This window comes from Crocuta crocuta, unplaced genomic scaffold (genome assembly GCF_008692635.1).
Source record: "Crocuta crocuta isolate KB4526 unplaced genomic scaffold, BGI_CrCroc_1.0 scaffold24, whole genome shotgun sequence".
Classification (NCBI taxonomy): domain Eukaryota; kingdom Metazoa; phylum Chordata; class Mammalia; order Carnivora; family Hyaenidae; genus Crocuta; species Crocuta crocuta.
Window position 1 is genome coordinate 5,809,534 of NW_027530974.1, and position 14,940 is coordinate 5,824,473.

General features: G+C 41.2%; 1 long non-coding RNA gene across 1 annotated transcript; it reads left to right on the plus strand.

Moving 5' to 3' along the window:
- Nucleotides 1-615: 615 nt before the first annotated feature.
- On the plus strand, nucleotides 616-14,601 carry LOC144236372 (uncharacterized). The gene is made up of 4 exons (XR_013336498.1): nucleotides 616-741; nucleotides 1,228-1,322; nucleotides 6,794-6,845; nucleotides 12,615-14,601. It is a non-coding gene; the product is annotated as an uncharacterized LOC144236372 (long non-coding RNA).
- The last annotated feature ends 339 nt before the right edge of the window (nucleotides 14,602-14,940 follow it).

The following is a 14,940-nucleotide window of genomic DNA, read 5'->3' on the forward strand; positions in this document are numbered from 1 at the left end:
AATCTGCTTCAGGGAAAGGGTGCGGGTGGATGGCCCGGGCTCTTCGGCACCGCCCCCCCACCCCGCATGCCTCAGTGCACAGGCCTGGCCCCAACAACCCGCTTACATCCTTCACCATCCTGCCAATCTGACGGCTGATGGGGTGTGGGCATGAGTTCGGGGACAGCCTGTACCTCCCCAGTCTGGCCAAGGTACCCCATCTTCCCCCTCACGCCTAAGTTTAGCTCCCCAGTCCCGCCCCCCGACGCTTCTGAATGTCTTAACTTGGCGAATCTATCTTTCTGGACGCGAATCTGGGGCTTTCCCCAGGCTCTCCGGGCTGGCAGGACCGGCCCGGAGCAAACAGCCGATGACCCCAGGAGGCCCGGGTCACCTTCACACTCGCCTGGNTGTGCCACTTCTGCGGTCCCGGCCCTCACAACCCCTCCCCTCGCTCCCCGCCAGCCTGGGCTCGCCCGCACCCCAAATCTGTTCCCCACTGGGCCTGGCGCCGGGGCCCCCGAGCGCAGCACAGCCCCCGGCCCAGCCCGGCGGCGCGGGGGAGGGGCGCGGCGCAGGCAAAGTTGCTGAGTTGCTTTGCACGCTCAGAAGTTGCAGCTGAGAAGGCAGCTTCCCGCCCCCTTCCTGGACTCGGCGGCTCTGAACACACACCCACCCGTCACCACCCGCTACCTGCCCTCGCCCCTGCGGCCCCGGCCCGGACTCTTCAGCATCCCCTCCCGGCGCCCGCGAGGAGCCCAGGTTTCCAGCAGAGTCGGGCTGGGGGCGGACGCACCCCACCTCCCCGCTCGGCGGGGGGGGGGAAGGGGGGGAGGGAGGGGNCGGGTCCCCCGCAGAGCCCGACGCCCGGTGCACCCCGCCCGCGGCGGCTTAGGGAGGGCTTGCGAGTGGCTCTGCGGAGCGCTGGTGCCTTCGCTGCCTGCCGGGCAGGAGGAGGAGGAGAAGGGGGAGGAGGAGGGGGAGGGAGGGGATGCGAAAGTGGGTCAGGAATGTAACTGGACGCTGCGCACCCCCACGCAGAACCCCCCCTCCCCCGTTGCCGGCGGAGGCGGCCAGCGCCAGCCTTGGAAAGCGAGTCTTTTGCTGTTGTGGTTCCCCAGCATTATCGGTGGACGGTTACCAGGGGATCCCGAGGGATGTGTTTCCCTGTGACCCTTTGGGAAGAAAAACTTAGTTGCCTCAGTAACCGAGTTTGGCTTGGATGCAATGATGCAATGAATGTTCTAGGTGAGCCTGACCAGGACGAGGCTGTCGTGGCACTAGGGGGTGGATTAACTTTTCTTATTACTGAACCAGAACATGAAAGGAAAGCTGGAGAAGAGGTGGGTTTCTGCCGTCTTTCATGGTTGTGTTTTTACTGTTTCAGAGATCATGCATAAGACGTTTTTGCTTTAGAGTTTGAGTCTCCCAAGTGTAGGCCCTGGGCTGTCATAAATTCACCAAAGTTCTTAACAGACACGGACTTAGTTGATACAAAGGTTTGAAGCTGATCCCGTAGAGGTGGAAAGAGTAAAGGACAGTGACAGTTTTGTATTTGGGGAAGGCTTGAGAAACAAACATGAAAAGGCCTTTATTAAAAGGAAGAAGAAGAAGAAAAAAAAAACCCCCAAAACCCAGCCCTTCTCAAAGCAGAAGAAGTGATAGCAGCCCAGTGAGTTTCCTCCTGAGCACACTGGCACCTCACACCCCGAGCATGTGATTAGGGGAGGGAGGAATCCAGATTTAAAAGTGATGGGCTTTGGGCTTGAATCCTGGAGACACTCGAGTTAAGGGGGAAAGAATAATAAAGGAAGAGACTGCAAATTGTGTGCTTTGCAGCTCAAATCTCTCCTTGAGGCACCCTTCTGGAGTTCTGTCCCATTTTTCTTTCTGGTTTTGTTCAGTGGACCTTAGTCGCAGAGGATGGATCAGGGCTGTAGAGCTGAGGCTCAAAGACCCCTGATACCACAAACTCAGAAGAAAAGGTGCAGCAGCTGGAGTTTTATTCAGGAACGAAAAAGGGATCTGTTATCCTCTACAGAGATCTTCAGAGTTCTCGGAAAAGCTGCCTTAGGAGTCATTGTTTGTTTCCAAGGCCATCCTAGATGAAGTAACCAAAATTGACATGTACTTTGCATTAAAGAGTGTGTATTCATAGAAAGCACATTGAATTTTTGTAAATTAAATCATATTCTACATAGGTTAAAGAAGAGGTTAGTTTGTAATGAAAACTTTTGTGGGCATCTGATCATTTCCAGTTTACTTTTTTTTTTTTAACTTCACTGAGTTGTCTCACTAGTAAAATGGGAATAATAATAACAATTAGTCTTCTTTGGATTTTTTACACTACTTTTTACATAAAGGATCTTCAGTTCAACTGGCAAAAGTCTTTATTCTCACTTCTGGTGTTGGCCCAGACTGTGGAACAAATGTGTTGGAAGCTGACAAATCCCATACATTGGGCTGTCTTGTGTTCTAGATGTAAAAAGCAGAGTTACACAATAGTTTTCTGGACACTTGGAAAAAAATGAACACTTTCACGATTTTAGATTTTGCTACTTTCTTAAGGAGCATGGCTTCCTTCTGTGTGAGATAATTAGACTTTAAAACCTTGGTTCGGGGCACCTGAGTGGCTCAGTTGGTTAAGCTGACTTCAGCTTAGGTCCTGATCTCCCTGTTTGTGAGTTCGAGCCCCATGTTCCGTTCTGTGCTCACAGCTTAGAGCCTGGAGCCTGCTTTGGATTCTGTGTCTCCCTCTTCTCTGCCCTTCCCTTGTTCATGCTGTCTCTCTCTCTTCCAAAAATAAAATAAACATTAAAAAAAACCCAAACAACTGTAAAACCTGGGTTCAAACCAGAATTGTTGCCATAGAAATTGTAATTTTAAGTAAAAAATGAACACTTCCTTATTCCCCCACTCCCCAAATTTCATCTGAGTTCATGAAACATTTACATGTAGGGTGGTCTTCGTTTTAGTTGTAAATCGGATTTACAAAACAACTTCAATTAAGGAGTGACTACCTGTTAAGAAAAGATCAACAACAGGATCCTTAATATTGTGATTTATCCTTGTGTATTTAAAATATTTGTTACATAGATTTGGGGGCAATTTTCAAGAAATCATCTATATGTAGCAGGTTTTCACATAGATTGTTTTGGGCAATGTATTTGTAACCATGTACTCACAGCCACTGCTCCACCCACCCAATATTTTTTGAATGAACATACGCTTGAAACATTTTTGCCAACAATTTTGTGTATAGAACTGTGTGAAGCACTTTGGAGATGACACAGAACCATGCCCATGTTCCTAAAAGTGAAATCTGTGGTTAATTAAGCTGGGGGCTGTAGCTAGATGACAAATACAAGAAATTTAACTGTTCAGGAGTTAAGTAAAAATATGTTCATTATGCATAAAAAGAGAGGATGGATGGATGGATTCCTAGATGAAAGGTGCCAGGAGTTGAGAAATAGAATGAGAGATTAAACATTTTTTCTTCTTCTTCTATTTGTTCTCTAAAATGTTAGCAGGGAACCTGAATTGGTTCTCTATAAGAATTAAAGATTTGTGCTTCCTAGGGAGACATTGCCAGACAACCAGGATATGATTGTCAGTGAGAGGGGAATCTTAAAGTGCCCTAGGAGCTTGCGTGCTGGGGAGGGGGCCAGAGAGCAGAGAGCCTGAGAGACAGTGAAGGAGAGAGGGCACACCCTTACTTAGGAAAGGCTCTGATGTGCTGGGTGTGTTCTGGGACTGTAGCCTTCCGGTGGCACCCATCAGGAAGTGCTCCAGAGGGAGTTGGTAGAATTTGAACTTAGGCCTTAAAGGATGTACACAATGTTTACAGCCAGAAAGAAAAAGTGGTAGAAATGAGATAAGCCAAGAGGCAGGAAGTTGTAGGGCACATGTGGGGATTAGAATAGATCAGTTTTGGGACAGGAGATGGATCAAATGTGAAATTGGTCATTTGAATGATAGGTTAGGGACGGACCAATTAGTGACCATGAATGCCTGGCCAAGTTAAGTGGAAGGACTTTATCTACAGGTGGTGGGGAATTACGACAGGATCCTGAGTAAGGGAAGTGTGTGTCACAATTGCATTTGGGGAAAGTTAATCTTGTGACTTAGATTGGAGCGGGGGTTTAGGCGAGTGACTATTGCAGGGATCCAAGGGGGGCTTGACATGTATGGTATCAATTATAGTATATGGATGTGGAGGGCAGTGGATAAGAATTTGAATCTGGAAGCCATGAGAGGTGGTACTATCAGCAGAAATTGGAACAGGAAGCCATTGTTCTAGATAAATTGAAGAGTTGATTTGAGAAAATGGAATCAGAAGCTGTGATTGGTAGCTGGGTTTAGGGAACATGAATGAGTCTTGGCCAGAGGTAGTGATATGAGTCATCCACACAGAAGTGGGTGATTATTGTCCAGAGCCACAGGTGTGGAATGAACTCCTCAGTTTGAACTTGGTGGCCAAAGGATCAGCGTGAGGGAACATGCACAATTCGAATTTTATATATATATATATATGAATATATATATGAACTTTTCAAAATTCTCTTCCTCCCTCATAAAGCACAACAAAGGAGTCATTCCTGGGCCTTTAGTTAGAACCCATCTACTCATCCTGCACTGTTCTAGCTTAAGTGGTTTCACTCAATGTCTCCTGAACCTGGCTCATCAGATTAAGGGGCCATAGACATAGAATCACAATCTCCTGAGCTGGCAAGTCTATATTTTTAATAAGCTTTACAGGCCACTCTGGTATGGATTCCTTTGGGGGCACCAATACCTTAGCCAGTTTGTTCTACCAGTTCTGAGATCTCCCATTGGGAGAGCAAGAGTTCCTACTTTTCATGTGTTCCGTTTGTTCCTAACGGACGGCCATGGAGAGGCAGTGCTTGAAGTTGTTTTTACCCAGATGACCTGCTGCCTTCCAAATTTAGCACCAATTTGGAAGCAGAGATGGAAGTCGTCTGCCCTGCTGGGTAGGAAGGGAATTCGGGCATGATGTGGAGTGACTCACATTCTGTCCATCCTAGCCTGCTGAAGATGATGCCCTGGGCAGACCACTTCCTGTACCTTTGGATACGCAGACCCAGGGTGCGGTGTTTGGCAGTATCTTCAGAAGGAGACTGTTTGATCTTTTTCGAGAGTCAGAGGCAAGGCGGGCAAGCTTGTGGGCTCTATAACCACATATCCTCGGGAGAAATAAGTAGACAGAAATTTACAGTTGGATTTCTAAAAGGTGACTACTGTTAACACCTTTTTCAAACAATACCTGCTTATCCAAGTATCTGTTTACTTCTTTATTGTCAGAAAAACAAATCTCTGTCCCCTTGAGCAGTAGCAAACATTCTGCCACAGCCAGCTTTTAGTTAACCCACTGCTTCAAATTGTTGTCTGGCTACAAATGATTGTTTGCCTGCCCTTCCTTTTCCTTGTTTATAAGCTGTAAAGAGAAAAATTCACCTTCAGATGTTATTACATGTCTGGTGGACTGGTAGGCAGAAACTAATGATCAAAATTAATAGGGGAGGGGGCGCCTGGATGGCTCAGTCTGTTAAGCGTCCAACTCTTGATTTCAGCTCAGGTCACGATCTCATGGTTCAAGTCGGGCTCTGCACTGACAGTGTAGAGCCTGCCTGAGAGTCTCTCTCTCTCTCTCTCTCTCTCTCTCTTTCAGAAATAAATTTAAAACAAAAAGAGTAGAATAAGATAATGTGCTCAGTCAAATGTGAACTTAACAGAATTTCATTTATGCAATTGCTGAGAGTTTCCAGAGTTTGTTTTTTTCATACTCTGTGGAGATATTCCCTTGATGTACAGGGAGGGGCAGGTAATACTTGCTACTGTTCTATTTTTTTTTTCTAGTGAAATCTTAACGATTTATGTAAACGTGAATATCGACCAAAGAAATTATTTTTTTAAATAAAATTTTTTAATGTTTACTTTTGAGAGAGAGACAGACAGACAGACAGAGACAGAGCACAAGCAAGGGAGGAGCAGGGTAAGAGGGAGGCTTCAGGCTCTGAGCTGTCAGCACAGAGTCCCACGCCGGGTTCAAACCCACGAACTGAGAGATCATGACCTGAGCCAAAGTCAGACACTTAGACACTTAACCGACTGAACCACCCAGGTGCCCCACAACCAAAAATATTTCTAAATGAGCAAGAATCTGTGAATTTATTATCAGGTAAATGACCATGGCATGAAAGGAAACCATTTTTAAGGTTAAGTAATTAAGTAAGATTCTCAAGAAAGCTTGGAAACATTGTTGCCATTTGTCAGAGTTCTTGGTTAACCCAAATCTATTGCAGTTCTTTTTTTTTTTTTTTTACATTAGAACACTTTTTTTTTCACAACCCCTTACTGTTGGCACTCAGTCATTCATAATACCCACAAAACAGGTTTGGAGCGAGGCAGTCCAACAGATTGTCAGCTGTGGTTCCCAAGGAGCCATGTGTTCATGTCCTACCAAAGGAAAAGTGCCTTCACGTCTCTCTTGGTTTTGGAAATTTGTACAGCTTATTTAACAGCCCATTTAAAACATGCTGCCAACTTGGAGAAAACATATAGAATCTTTCTGAGTTTTCTTATTCAAAACTGCTTTCGTAAACTTTTGCCTATCGGTCCTGAGAAGATGTGTTAAAACCAGTTTGGCAACTTTTTTTAATATAGCATGTGAGAGGGCCTTGAGAAAAGAGTTTTGAAATAATATCAGCCCTGGAACTAAAACTGAATGTCTTTTTTAAAATCGTTTTTTAAAAAATTGAACTATAGCTGACATACAATATTATGTTCATTTCAGGTGTACAACATAGTGATTAGACAATTCTGTACATCATTTTATGCTCATCATGGTAAGTATAATTATCATCTGTTACCATGCAATATTATTACAATATTATTGACTGTGTTCCTCATGCTGTACTTTTCATCCCCCTGACTTCTTTACTTTATATCTGAAAGTTTGTACCTCTTAATCTCCTTCACCTTTTCCCCTCATCCCCCCATCCCTCCCCTCTGGCAACCACCAATTTAGTTCTCTGTATTTAGTATCTTGTTTCTTTGCTCCTTTATTTTTTTCACGTATAAGTATAATCAAGTGATATTTGTCTTTTTCTGTCTGACTTATCTCACTTAGCATAGTACCCTCCAGGTCCAGCCATGTTGTTGCAAATGAAAAGATCTCATTATTTTTTATGGCTGAGTAATATTCCATCATATATGTATACCACATCTTGAGAATTCTACCACTGACCCACCAAGCAAGCTACCACATCTTCCGTATCCATTCATTTATCAGTGGACTCTTAGGTGGTTTTCATAAGAAGGCCGTTGTAAATAATACGGCAATAAACATAGGGGTGCATAGATCTTTTTGAATTTGTGTTTTCATAAAACTGAATACTTTTATTATTTTTTTATTTTTTATAATGTTTATTTTTGAGAGAGAGCACAAGCTGGGGAGGGGAGAAGAGAGAGGGAGATAGAGTATCCCAAGCAGGTTCCACTCTGTCAATACAAGAGTCCAATGCAGGGCTCTACCTCACAAACTGTGAGATCATGACCTGAGCCAAAGTTGGGTGCTTAACCGACTGAGCCACCCAAGCACCCCAAAACTGAATGCTTTTTCTTTTTTAAATGGAATGCTTTTAAACCAGAATATTTATGATATGTATATTTCTCTGTGTTTGGATGATTCATCTTTTAAAAGCCAAGATTTCATGGTAGAAACTTCTTAAAAATTTTTTTTAATGTTTTTATTTATTTTTGAGAGAGAACAAGACAGAGTGTGAGCAGGAGAGGGACACAGAGCGAGAGAGACACAGAATCCTAAGCAGGCTCCAGGCTGTCAGCACAGAGCCCAGCGTGGGGCTCAAACTCACAAATCATGGTAGGAACTTAATTACCAATGGAAGGGCTTCTGTTGATAGCATACTGGGCATATGCAATTTAGAATTTCCCCAAGAACTTCGAATGCCTACATTTTTACAATCCTGCTCACGAGTACGTATACACACGCACATACACACACTCACCCAGTATAATATACTGAATTCTATTTAGAAGCAGACTTTATATACATACTTGAATCAACTGTCTCATGTTGTAATTTTAGAAGATGGTTGCCCTTTCCAGCACAGCGTAGTCATGAATTTCAACTAATTGCCAAGAGAAAGTGGCAAGTGATTCATATTTCTGCATGACAAATCCATAGAAAATGCAAGTTCAGGTGGTCCTGGGAGTCTCATACATTTTTTTGACTTTTTTTATGAAGCTAAGTTCTTAGATTTTACTTGAAAAATACTTCGGCTTTTAAGATCAAGCAATCCAACCGTCTACTGACCTGTTTTACAGTGAAATTCTGTGATGGCGTGTGCAGGAAATTTCTGTACTGTGTGTTGGTACGGAAGTAGATTGTTCTATAGCTGTGCCCCTGTGCTTTGTCATTTCTGTGTTTAACAGAGCCTTCTGCCTCCCGAAATGTCAACCTAGGCCTCAAACTCATGTGTATTTTACTCTTGATTACCTTGGTCGTCGGCCAGCCTCATATTTGACACTTTTCCGCATAGGCAGTATAGGTGCTTCTTGATGTTGAGCTGTTAATCTTTTTATTATTTCCCGTCACTTTTCCCCGTGATTGATGCTTGTGAGCCTGAGGGGGGAAAAGTGATGAAAATGACTTTGAGAACAGCTTTGAAAAGGAGCATTTTCAGTTGGACCTGGGTCTTACCTGAGACCATAAAATGACTGAAAAAGCACACCAGTCTGTTTTGTAAGGCAGTGCCTTGCCCTTGCAGTGAGCGAGCTGGCATTCTAATGAACACTTTGTAGTGGGCGTGAAGAGGGTTTTCCTGGTCTGTGGTGGGAGGTATGGCAAGAACTCAGATGATCTGTATTTAGTTCTAAGGAAAGGTTACAGAATGGGGTCCCCTTTCCTTTGGAATTAAAGATAAAATTCTTTCTGAGTTGGAGACATTACCAAAACTCAGACCCTATTACCTCCCCAGTATTTTTTCTACTACATGTCTAATCCAATTCATAATTCCTGATTTGGTTTTGGAAGCCCCCTCCCCCACTTGCCACCAGGACCTGTTGTGTGTAGAGTGACCCACTACAATGTGACAAGAACATATTAAAACCTCTATTGTATTTTTAGCTTGTCCTTTTTTTTACTTTAAATTGTGGTAAAATAGATGCAGCATAAAATTTGCTCTTGTAGTCATTTCTAAGTGTACACTTCAGTGGCATTAATTACATTCACAGTACCCTATTTCCAAAATTCTTCATCACCCCAAACAGAAACCACATACCCATTAGGCAGGAACTTCCCAAGTCCCTCTTGACCCTCTCATCTACTCTCTGTCTTTTATGCCCATTCTAGATATTCTGTGTGGGTGGAATCATACAGTACTCAGTAGTCTTCCCCTTATCCATGATTTTACTTTCTATGGTTCCTGTTACCTGTGATCAACCAGGGTCCAGAAGCAAATGATCCTCCTTCTGACATAGCCTCAGAAGGTCAATAGCAGCCTAAAGCAACATCACAGTGCCTACGTCATACACCTCACTTCCTTTCATCACATAGGCATTTTATCATCTCCTACCATTGTAAGAGGAAGCAGGGTGAGTTACGTACCATAAGCTATGTTGAGAGAGAGAGAGAGAGATCACATTCACAGAATATTGTTTTAGTTTTTCTATTTTTTTATTAGTTTGTTGTTAATCTCTGACAGTGCCTACCTTACAAATTAAACTTTATCATACATATGTGTATGTATGGGAAAAACCTAGTATATACAGGGTTCAATACTATCTGTGCTTTTGGGCATCCGCTGCGGTTCTTGGAACGTATTCCCTACAGATAAGGGGGGACTACTGTATGTCCTTTTGGGTCTGGTTCATTTCATTTAACATGTTTTCAAAGTTCGTCCATATTGTAGCATGTGTCAGTACTTCGTTCCTTTTCATGGCTCAGTAATATTCCACTATCTGCATATACTGCATTTTGTTTATCCATCTGTTGATGGTCCTCTGGGTTGTTTCCACACTTTGGCTACTTTGAACAATATTGCTCCGAGCACGGATATACAAGTATCAGTTCAAATCTTTGTTTTCACTTCTTTTGGGTATATATCTAGGAGGAGAATTACTCATGTGGTAACTCCAAGCTTAACGTGGTTTGAGGAACTGCTGGGCTGTTTTCCACAGTGGCTTCACCAGTTTTGCTTTCCCACTAACACTGTACGAGGGTTCTAGTTCCTCCACGTCTTTGCAGCCCTTGTTGTTTTACTTTTTGAGAAATGTTGTTTCATTACAGCCATGCTGGGGGATATAAAGTGGTATCCCATGACTTTGATTTTCGCATTCCTGATGACTAATGATGTTAAGCATCTTTTTATGTGCTTGTTGGCCAGCTGTATGTCTTCGTAGGAGAAATGTCTGTTACATTCTTTGCATTGTCCATTTTTGTACTTGTTTTATGAGGTCTAATAGTAGTATATAGTTGATGTGTAAAAATATGCATATACTTGGATATCTGCAAAATGTTTTTTTAAGATGGAGGATGTGCTTTTTAAAAGTTTGGAGACCATTATTATAATCTATAACAATGATCCATTTTATTTCTTATTGCCTAACTATTGATAAAGATTATTTTAAGAAAATTTTTTTAAGTTTATTTATTTTGAGAGAGAGAGAGATTGGGGGAGGGGCAGAGAGAGAGAGGAAGAGTGAGAATCCCAAGCAGGTTCCATGCTGCCATCACAGAGCCTGACACTGAGCTTGAACTCATGAAACCGTGAGATCATGACCTGAGCAGAAACTAAGAGTTGGATGCTTACTGAGCCACCCAGGAGCCCCACTATTGATAAAAATCCCCAAGTTTTATTGGTGTGAGTCTTATTTGGCCAAAGGTAATGTGTTTACTGGAGCCTTCATATGAAAGTAAACACAAGGTCCCAAGGCTGTCTTTCAGGATTGTTCCCTTTGGTACTTTAGAAAGTAAATCTCCGGGGATGGATTTCAAGTTAGACTTGCCTTATGCTTAATCCTATTTTGTGATTAATAATGACATTTCTTTTTTTTTTTTTTAAGTTTTTATTTAAATTCCAGTTGGTCAAGATATAGTGTAGTAGTAGTTTCAGGTGTACAATTTAGTGATTCAACACATATATAACACCCGCTGCTCACCACTAGTGCCTTTCAGGGTCCTCGTGTATCTTATTAAGAGATAGAAATGGTTTTTCATGTCATGTCACATGGGAGAGCCAGAAGGCATAGAATAAATCTAAAGGGTGAGATTTGGCTCTATTATTATTATTATTATTATTATATTTATAAACTTGATTTTAAAGAGATTAGCTTTGGGAGGATTGAACCAGCCTATTTAATGAACCAGTAAGAGCATTTTAAACCTTAGGGGTTGATTTTTTTTTTTTTTAACAGATTGGTTTTCCCATTGTGGTTCTATTCTCAAAAGTTCAAAGGTTAACCTTTGTGAAGTTACCCTACAATGCCAGCTTCTATCAAGGGTGAGACATCACCATCATAGTACACCATGGTGTATTCTTTGGAATATGTCCACACTGGCAGGCATTTTCCAAATAAAACATTTGTTTCAGTAAACAAGTGTTTTATCCAGCAGCCCAAGTGGAGAATTTTAAAACTCATGTTTGTTTTGCCAGCAAACATTTTGTTTCAATTCATGCAGCTAAACAAGTGGGTAAGATTTAAGTGGCCTCCCAGTCAAAACAAATGCAGAACCATTTTCAGAAAGCTCTGGCTGACCAGAAATCTATCTGCTGTCAGAGTGTGAGGTCAGACATTAGGGGAAATAATTTGTACTTTCTGTATAATTCTTGTACCTAGTTGCCGTCAGGGTGGAAAGTCTTAGGTCTGGGTATATGTTCTTGATTCTGTTTTAAGGCAGAAGATGAAGAAATATAAAAGCAATGTTAAAAAGTATTGCTGTGTTGCTATATTTCAGTCTTACAGCGGGTCTTTAAAATGTGACTAAAACAGGGACGCCTGGGTGGCTCAGTTGGTTAAGCATCCGACTTCAGCTCAGGTCATGATCTCACGGTTTGTGGTTTGAGCCCCACATCGGACTCTGTGCTGACAGCTCAGAGCCTGGAACCTGCTTCAGATTCTGTCTCCCTCGCTCTCTGCCCCTCCCCCACTCATGCTCTGTCTCTCTCTCTCTCTCTTTCTCCCTCAAAATAAACAAACATTTAAAAAATTTAAAAAATAAAATGTGACTAAAACATCAGGTATTTGCTTTGCTGTGCATTTCTTACCTCTTTTCTAATTATTTTTATGGTCATTTCCCTAGAGTGTAATAATGCAACTCAACATCTATGTGAATAACCAGGCTTTGTCTTCTAACTTTTATAAAAATGGTAGTAAAATCAGATTTTTGTGAGCTGTCTGTTACTCTTATTTAGGGTTCCTTGTAATTGCACATTCTTGCTGTCTTCTATAGATTATCTTCTGAAGTATATCTTTGAATTTTTAAATTTGAAAGTATGTGATGTGCTTTTCTTTTTGAAAAGCAAACCACTTTCCTATGAAGGAAGAGGAATTGCACTTTCTTTCTTTCTTTTAAATGTTTATTTATTTTTGAGACCGAGAGTGCAAGAGGAGGAGGGGCAGAGAGAGGTGGGGACAGAGGATCCAAAGAGGACTCCGAACTGACAGCAATGAGCCCAGTGCGGGGTTGGAACTCATGAACCTTGAGAACGTGATGAACCAGTTGGACACTCAACCGACTGAACCACCCAGGTGCCCCATGAATTGGACTTTCTTAAGAGGATAATCAGAAATAATGAAATTCGGTATACATTCAGAATAGTGTAGAAAATAGATATATGTGGTTTAAAGAATAATGAACAACTGGGCACATGTAACCCCCATCCAGATTAAGAAATAGAACATTGCCTTAGAAATCTACTTTAAAACCGCCTTCTTCTTCTTTCCATGGGAAGTTCACAATTATGTAGGTATCCTTAAAAGAGGATTACTGGGTTTTACAAGTGTTTGGTATATATTGCTTTTTACTTGTATATTTTTGTTAACAATGGGATTGCAAGTCTTAGCCATGTTGATGCATATAGCTATGATTTGTACATTTTCATTGTTTGGTATTTCTATGTACTACAGTGAAGCATTTCTCTACTGTTGATGGACATTTGAACTTCTTTCAGCTCTTGGCTCTTATGAAAAAGGCTGTCGAGGATATTCTTATATGTGTATGTAACTCTTAATACAGTTGTGCAAGTTTTTCTAGGGTGCATGTTAGAGGTGGATTTTTGGTTTGTAGGCTGTTTGTATTTTTAACTTTATGCTGTAATTCCAAACCGTTTTCTAAAGTGTTTGTCCCAATTTGTACTCCCTGTAACAGTGAGAGTTCTTATTCCTTTACATCTTCACCAAAACTTGATATTACTAGACTTTTTAATTTTTGCCAATCTGGTGAACATGAAATGTCTCATTGTGGTTTTAATTTGCTTTTGCCTGATTAGTAATAAGGTTTATTGGCCATTTGGATGCTGTTTTTCTCAAGTGCTTTAAACATTTTGCCCATTTTTCTATGGATTGCCTTTTTGTTATTGATTTGATACTGATTTGTAGGACTCATATATATCCTCTGGTTACGAATCTTTTGTCAATTATATGTGTGGCAAATATCTGATTGCTTTGTGACTTTTCTTTTTTTAGTCTGTTTATGATACCTTTGAAGGTGCACAAACTCTTTAATTTCAATACTGTTGGACTGATCAATTGATTTCTTTGTGGTCAATGCTTTTGTATCTTTAACAAGTTGTTCCCTATCCTAGGTTCATAAAGATCCTCTTTTATTCTTGGGAGTTTTGCCTTTCACATGGGCTTTTATTATATTTTATTTATCTGAAACTTATTTTTGTGAATGTTGTAAGGTAGGGGTCTATTTTATTTTTTGTCTAAATGACTACTTGGTTGTCCAGTTACTTATTGAAGTGCCCAGTCTTTCTCACATAATCTGGAATACTACCTGTGTTATATTCCCAGTGGCCAATTGTGTGGTGTCAGTTTCTGTGCCCTCTGTTCTATTCCATTGGTTCCTGTAAATGCTTGATCCAGCTCTGTACAATCCTTATTCTCACTGCCTAGAGTGAATCATGACGTTTGGGAGGGCAAGTTCTTCCAACTCATTCTTCTTCAAGCATGTCTCAGTGTTCTTGGCTTTATGCCCTTCTACATAAATTTTAGAAACAGCACAAATTCCCTAAGAGAACCTTTTGGGGTTTTTATTAGGACTGTGCTGAATCTGTAGACCAATTTGGGGGCGGGGGGGAACTGACATGTTTACAATAGGGAGTCTGCCATGTTGAAAGGCAGTGTGCAGAGTCTTTAAAAGGAAGGTACCCAACTTCCTGAGGTTCTGATCCTGGCTCTTCTCTTCATCAGCTGAACGACCCTGGAGAATGTATTTAACCTTGATGTACTTTAATTTCCTTATTTGTTAATAGGGATCATCCTTGTACCTACCTTACTGGGAAATTGAGAGGTTTAAATAATTAAATGTGTTGCATATAATATGTGTAAAGCACATAGCAAGCATTATATAAGTGCATAAACACTATTTGTCTATATTTATATCCTTTATGTCCCAAGAAAATTTAATAATTTTCTTTATAAAACTATAAAATTTTCTATATACATACAGAAATACATACAATATATATTCCTAGCAACCTTGAAATCTTTGAGACTATTATAAATGGTATTTTTTACAGTTTTGTTTTACATATTATGTTTTTCTTTAGTATTTTTTATGAGCTGATTATGATCATCTTTGATTAATACTTATTAAGTGGTTGTGTTGCATAAGATACTGCTAAGAGCAAGCAGGAAATATGGATATTTACACCTGGATAATTGCCTGTTTCAGTTACAGCTCTGGTCTCATGC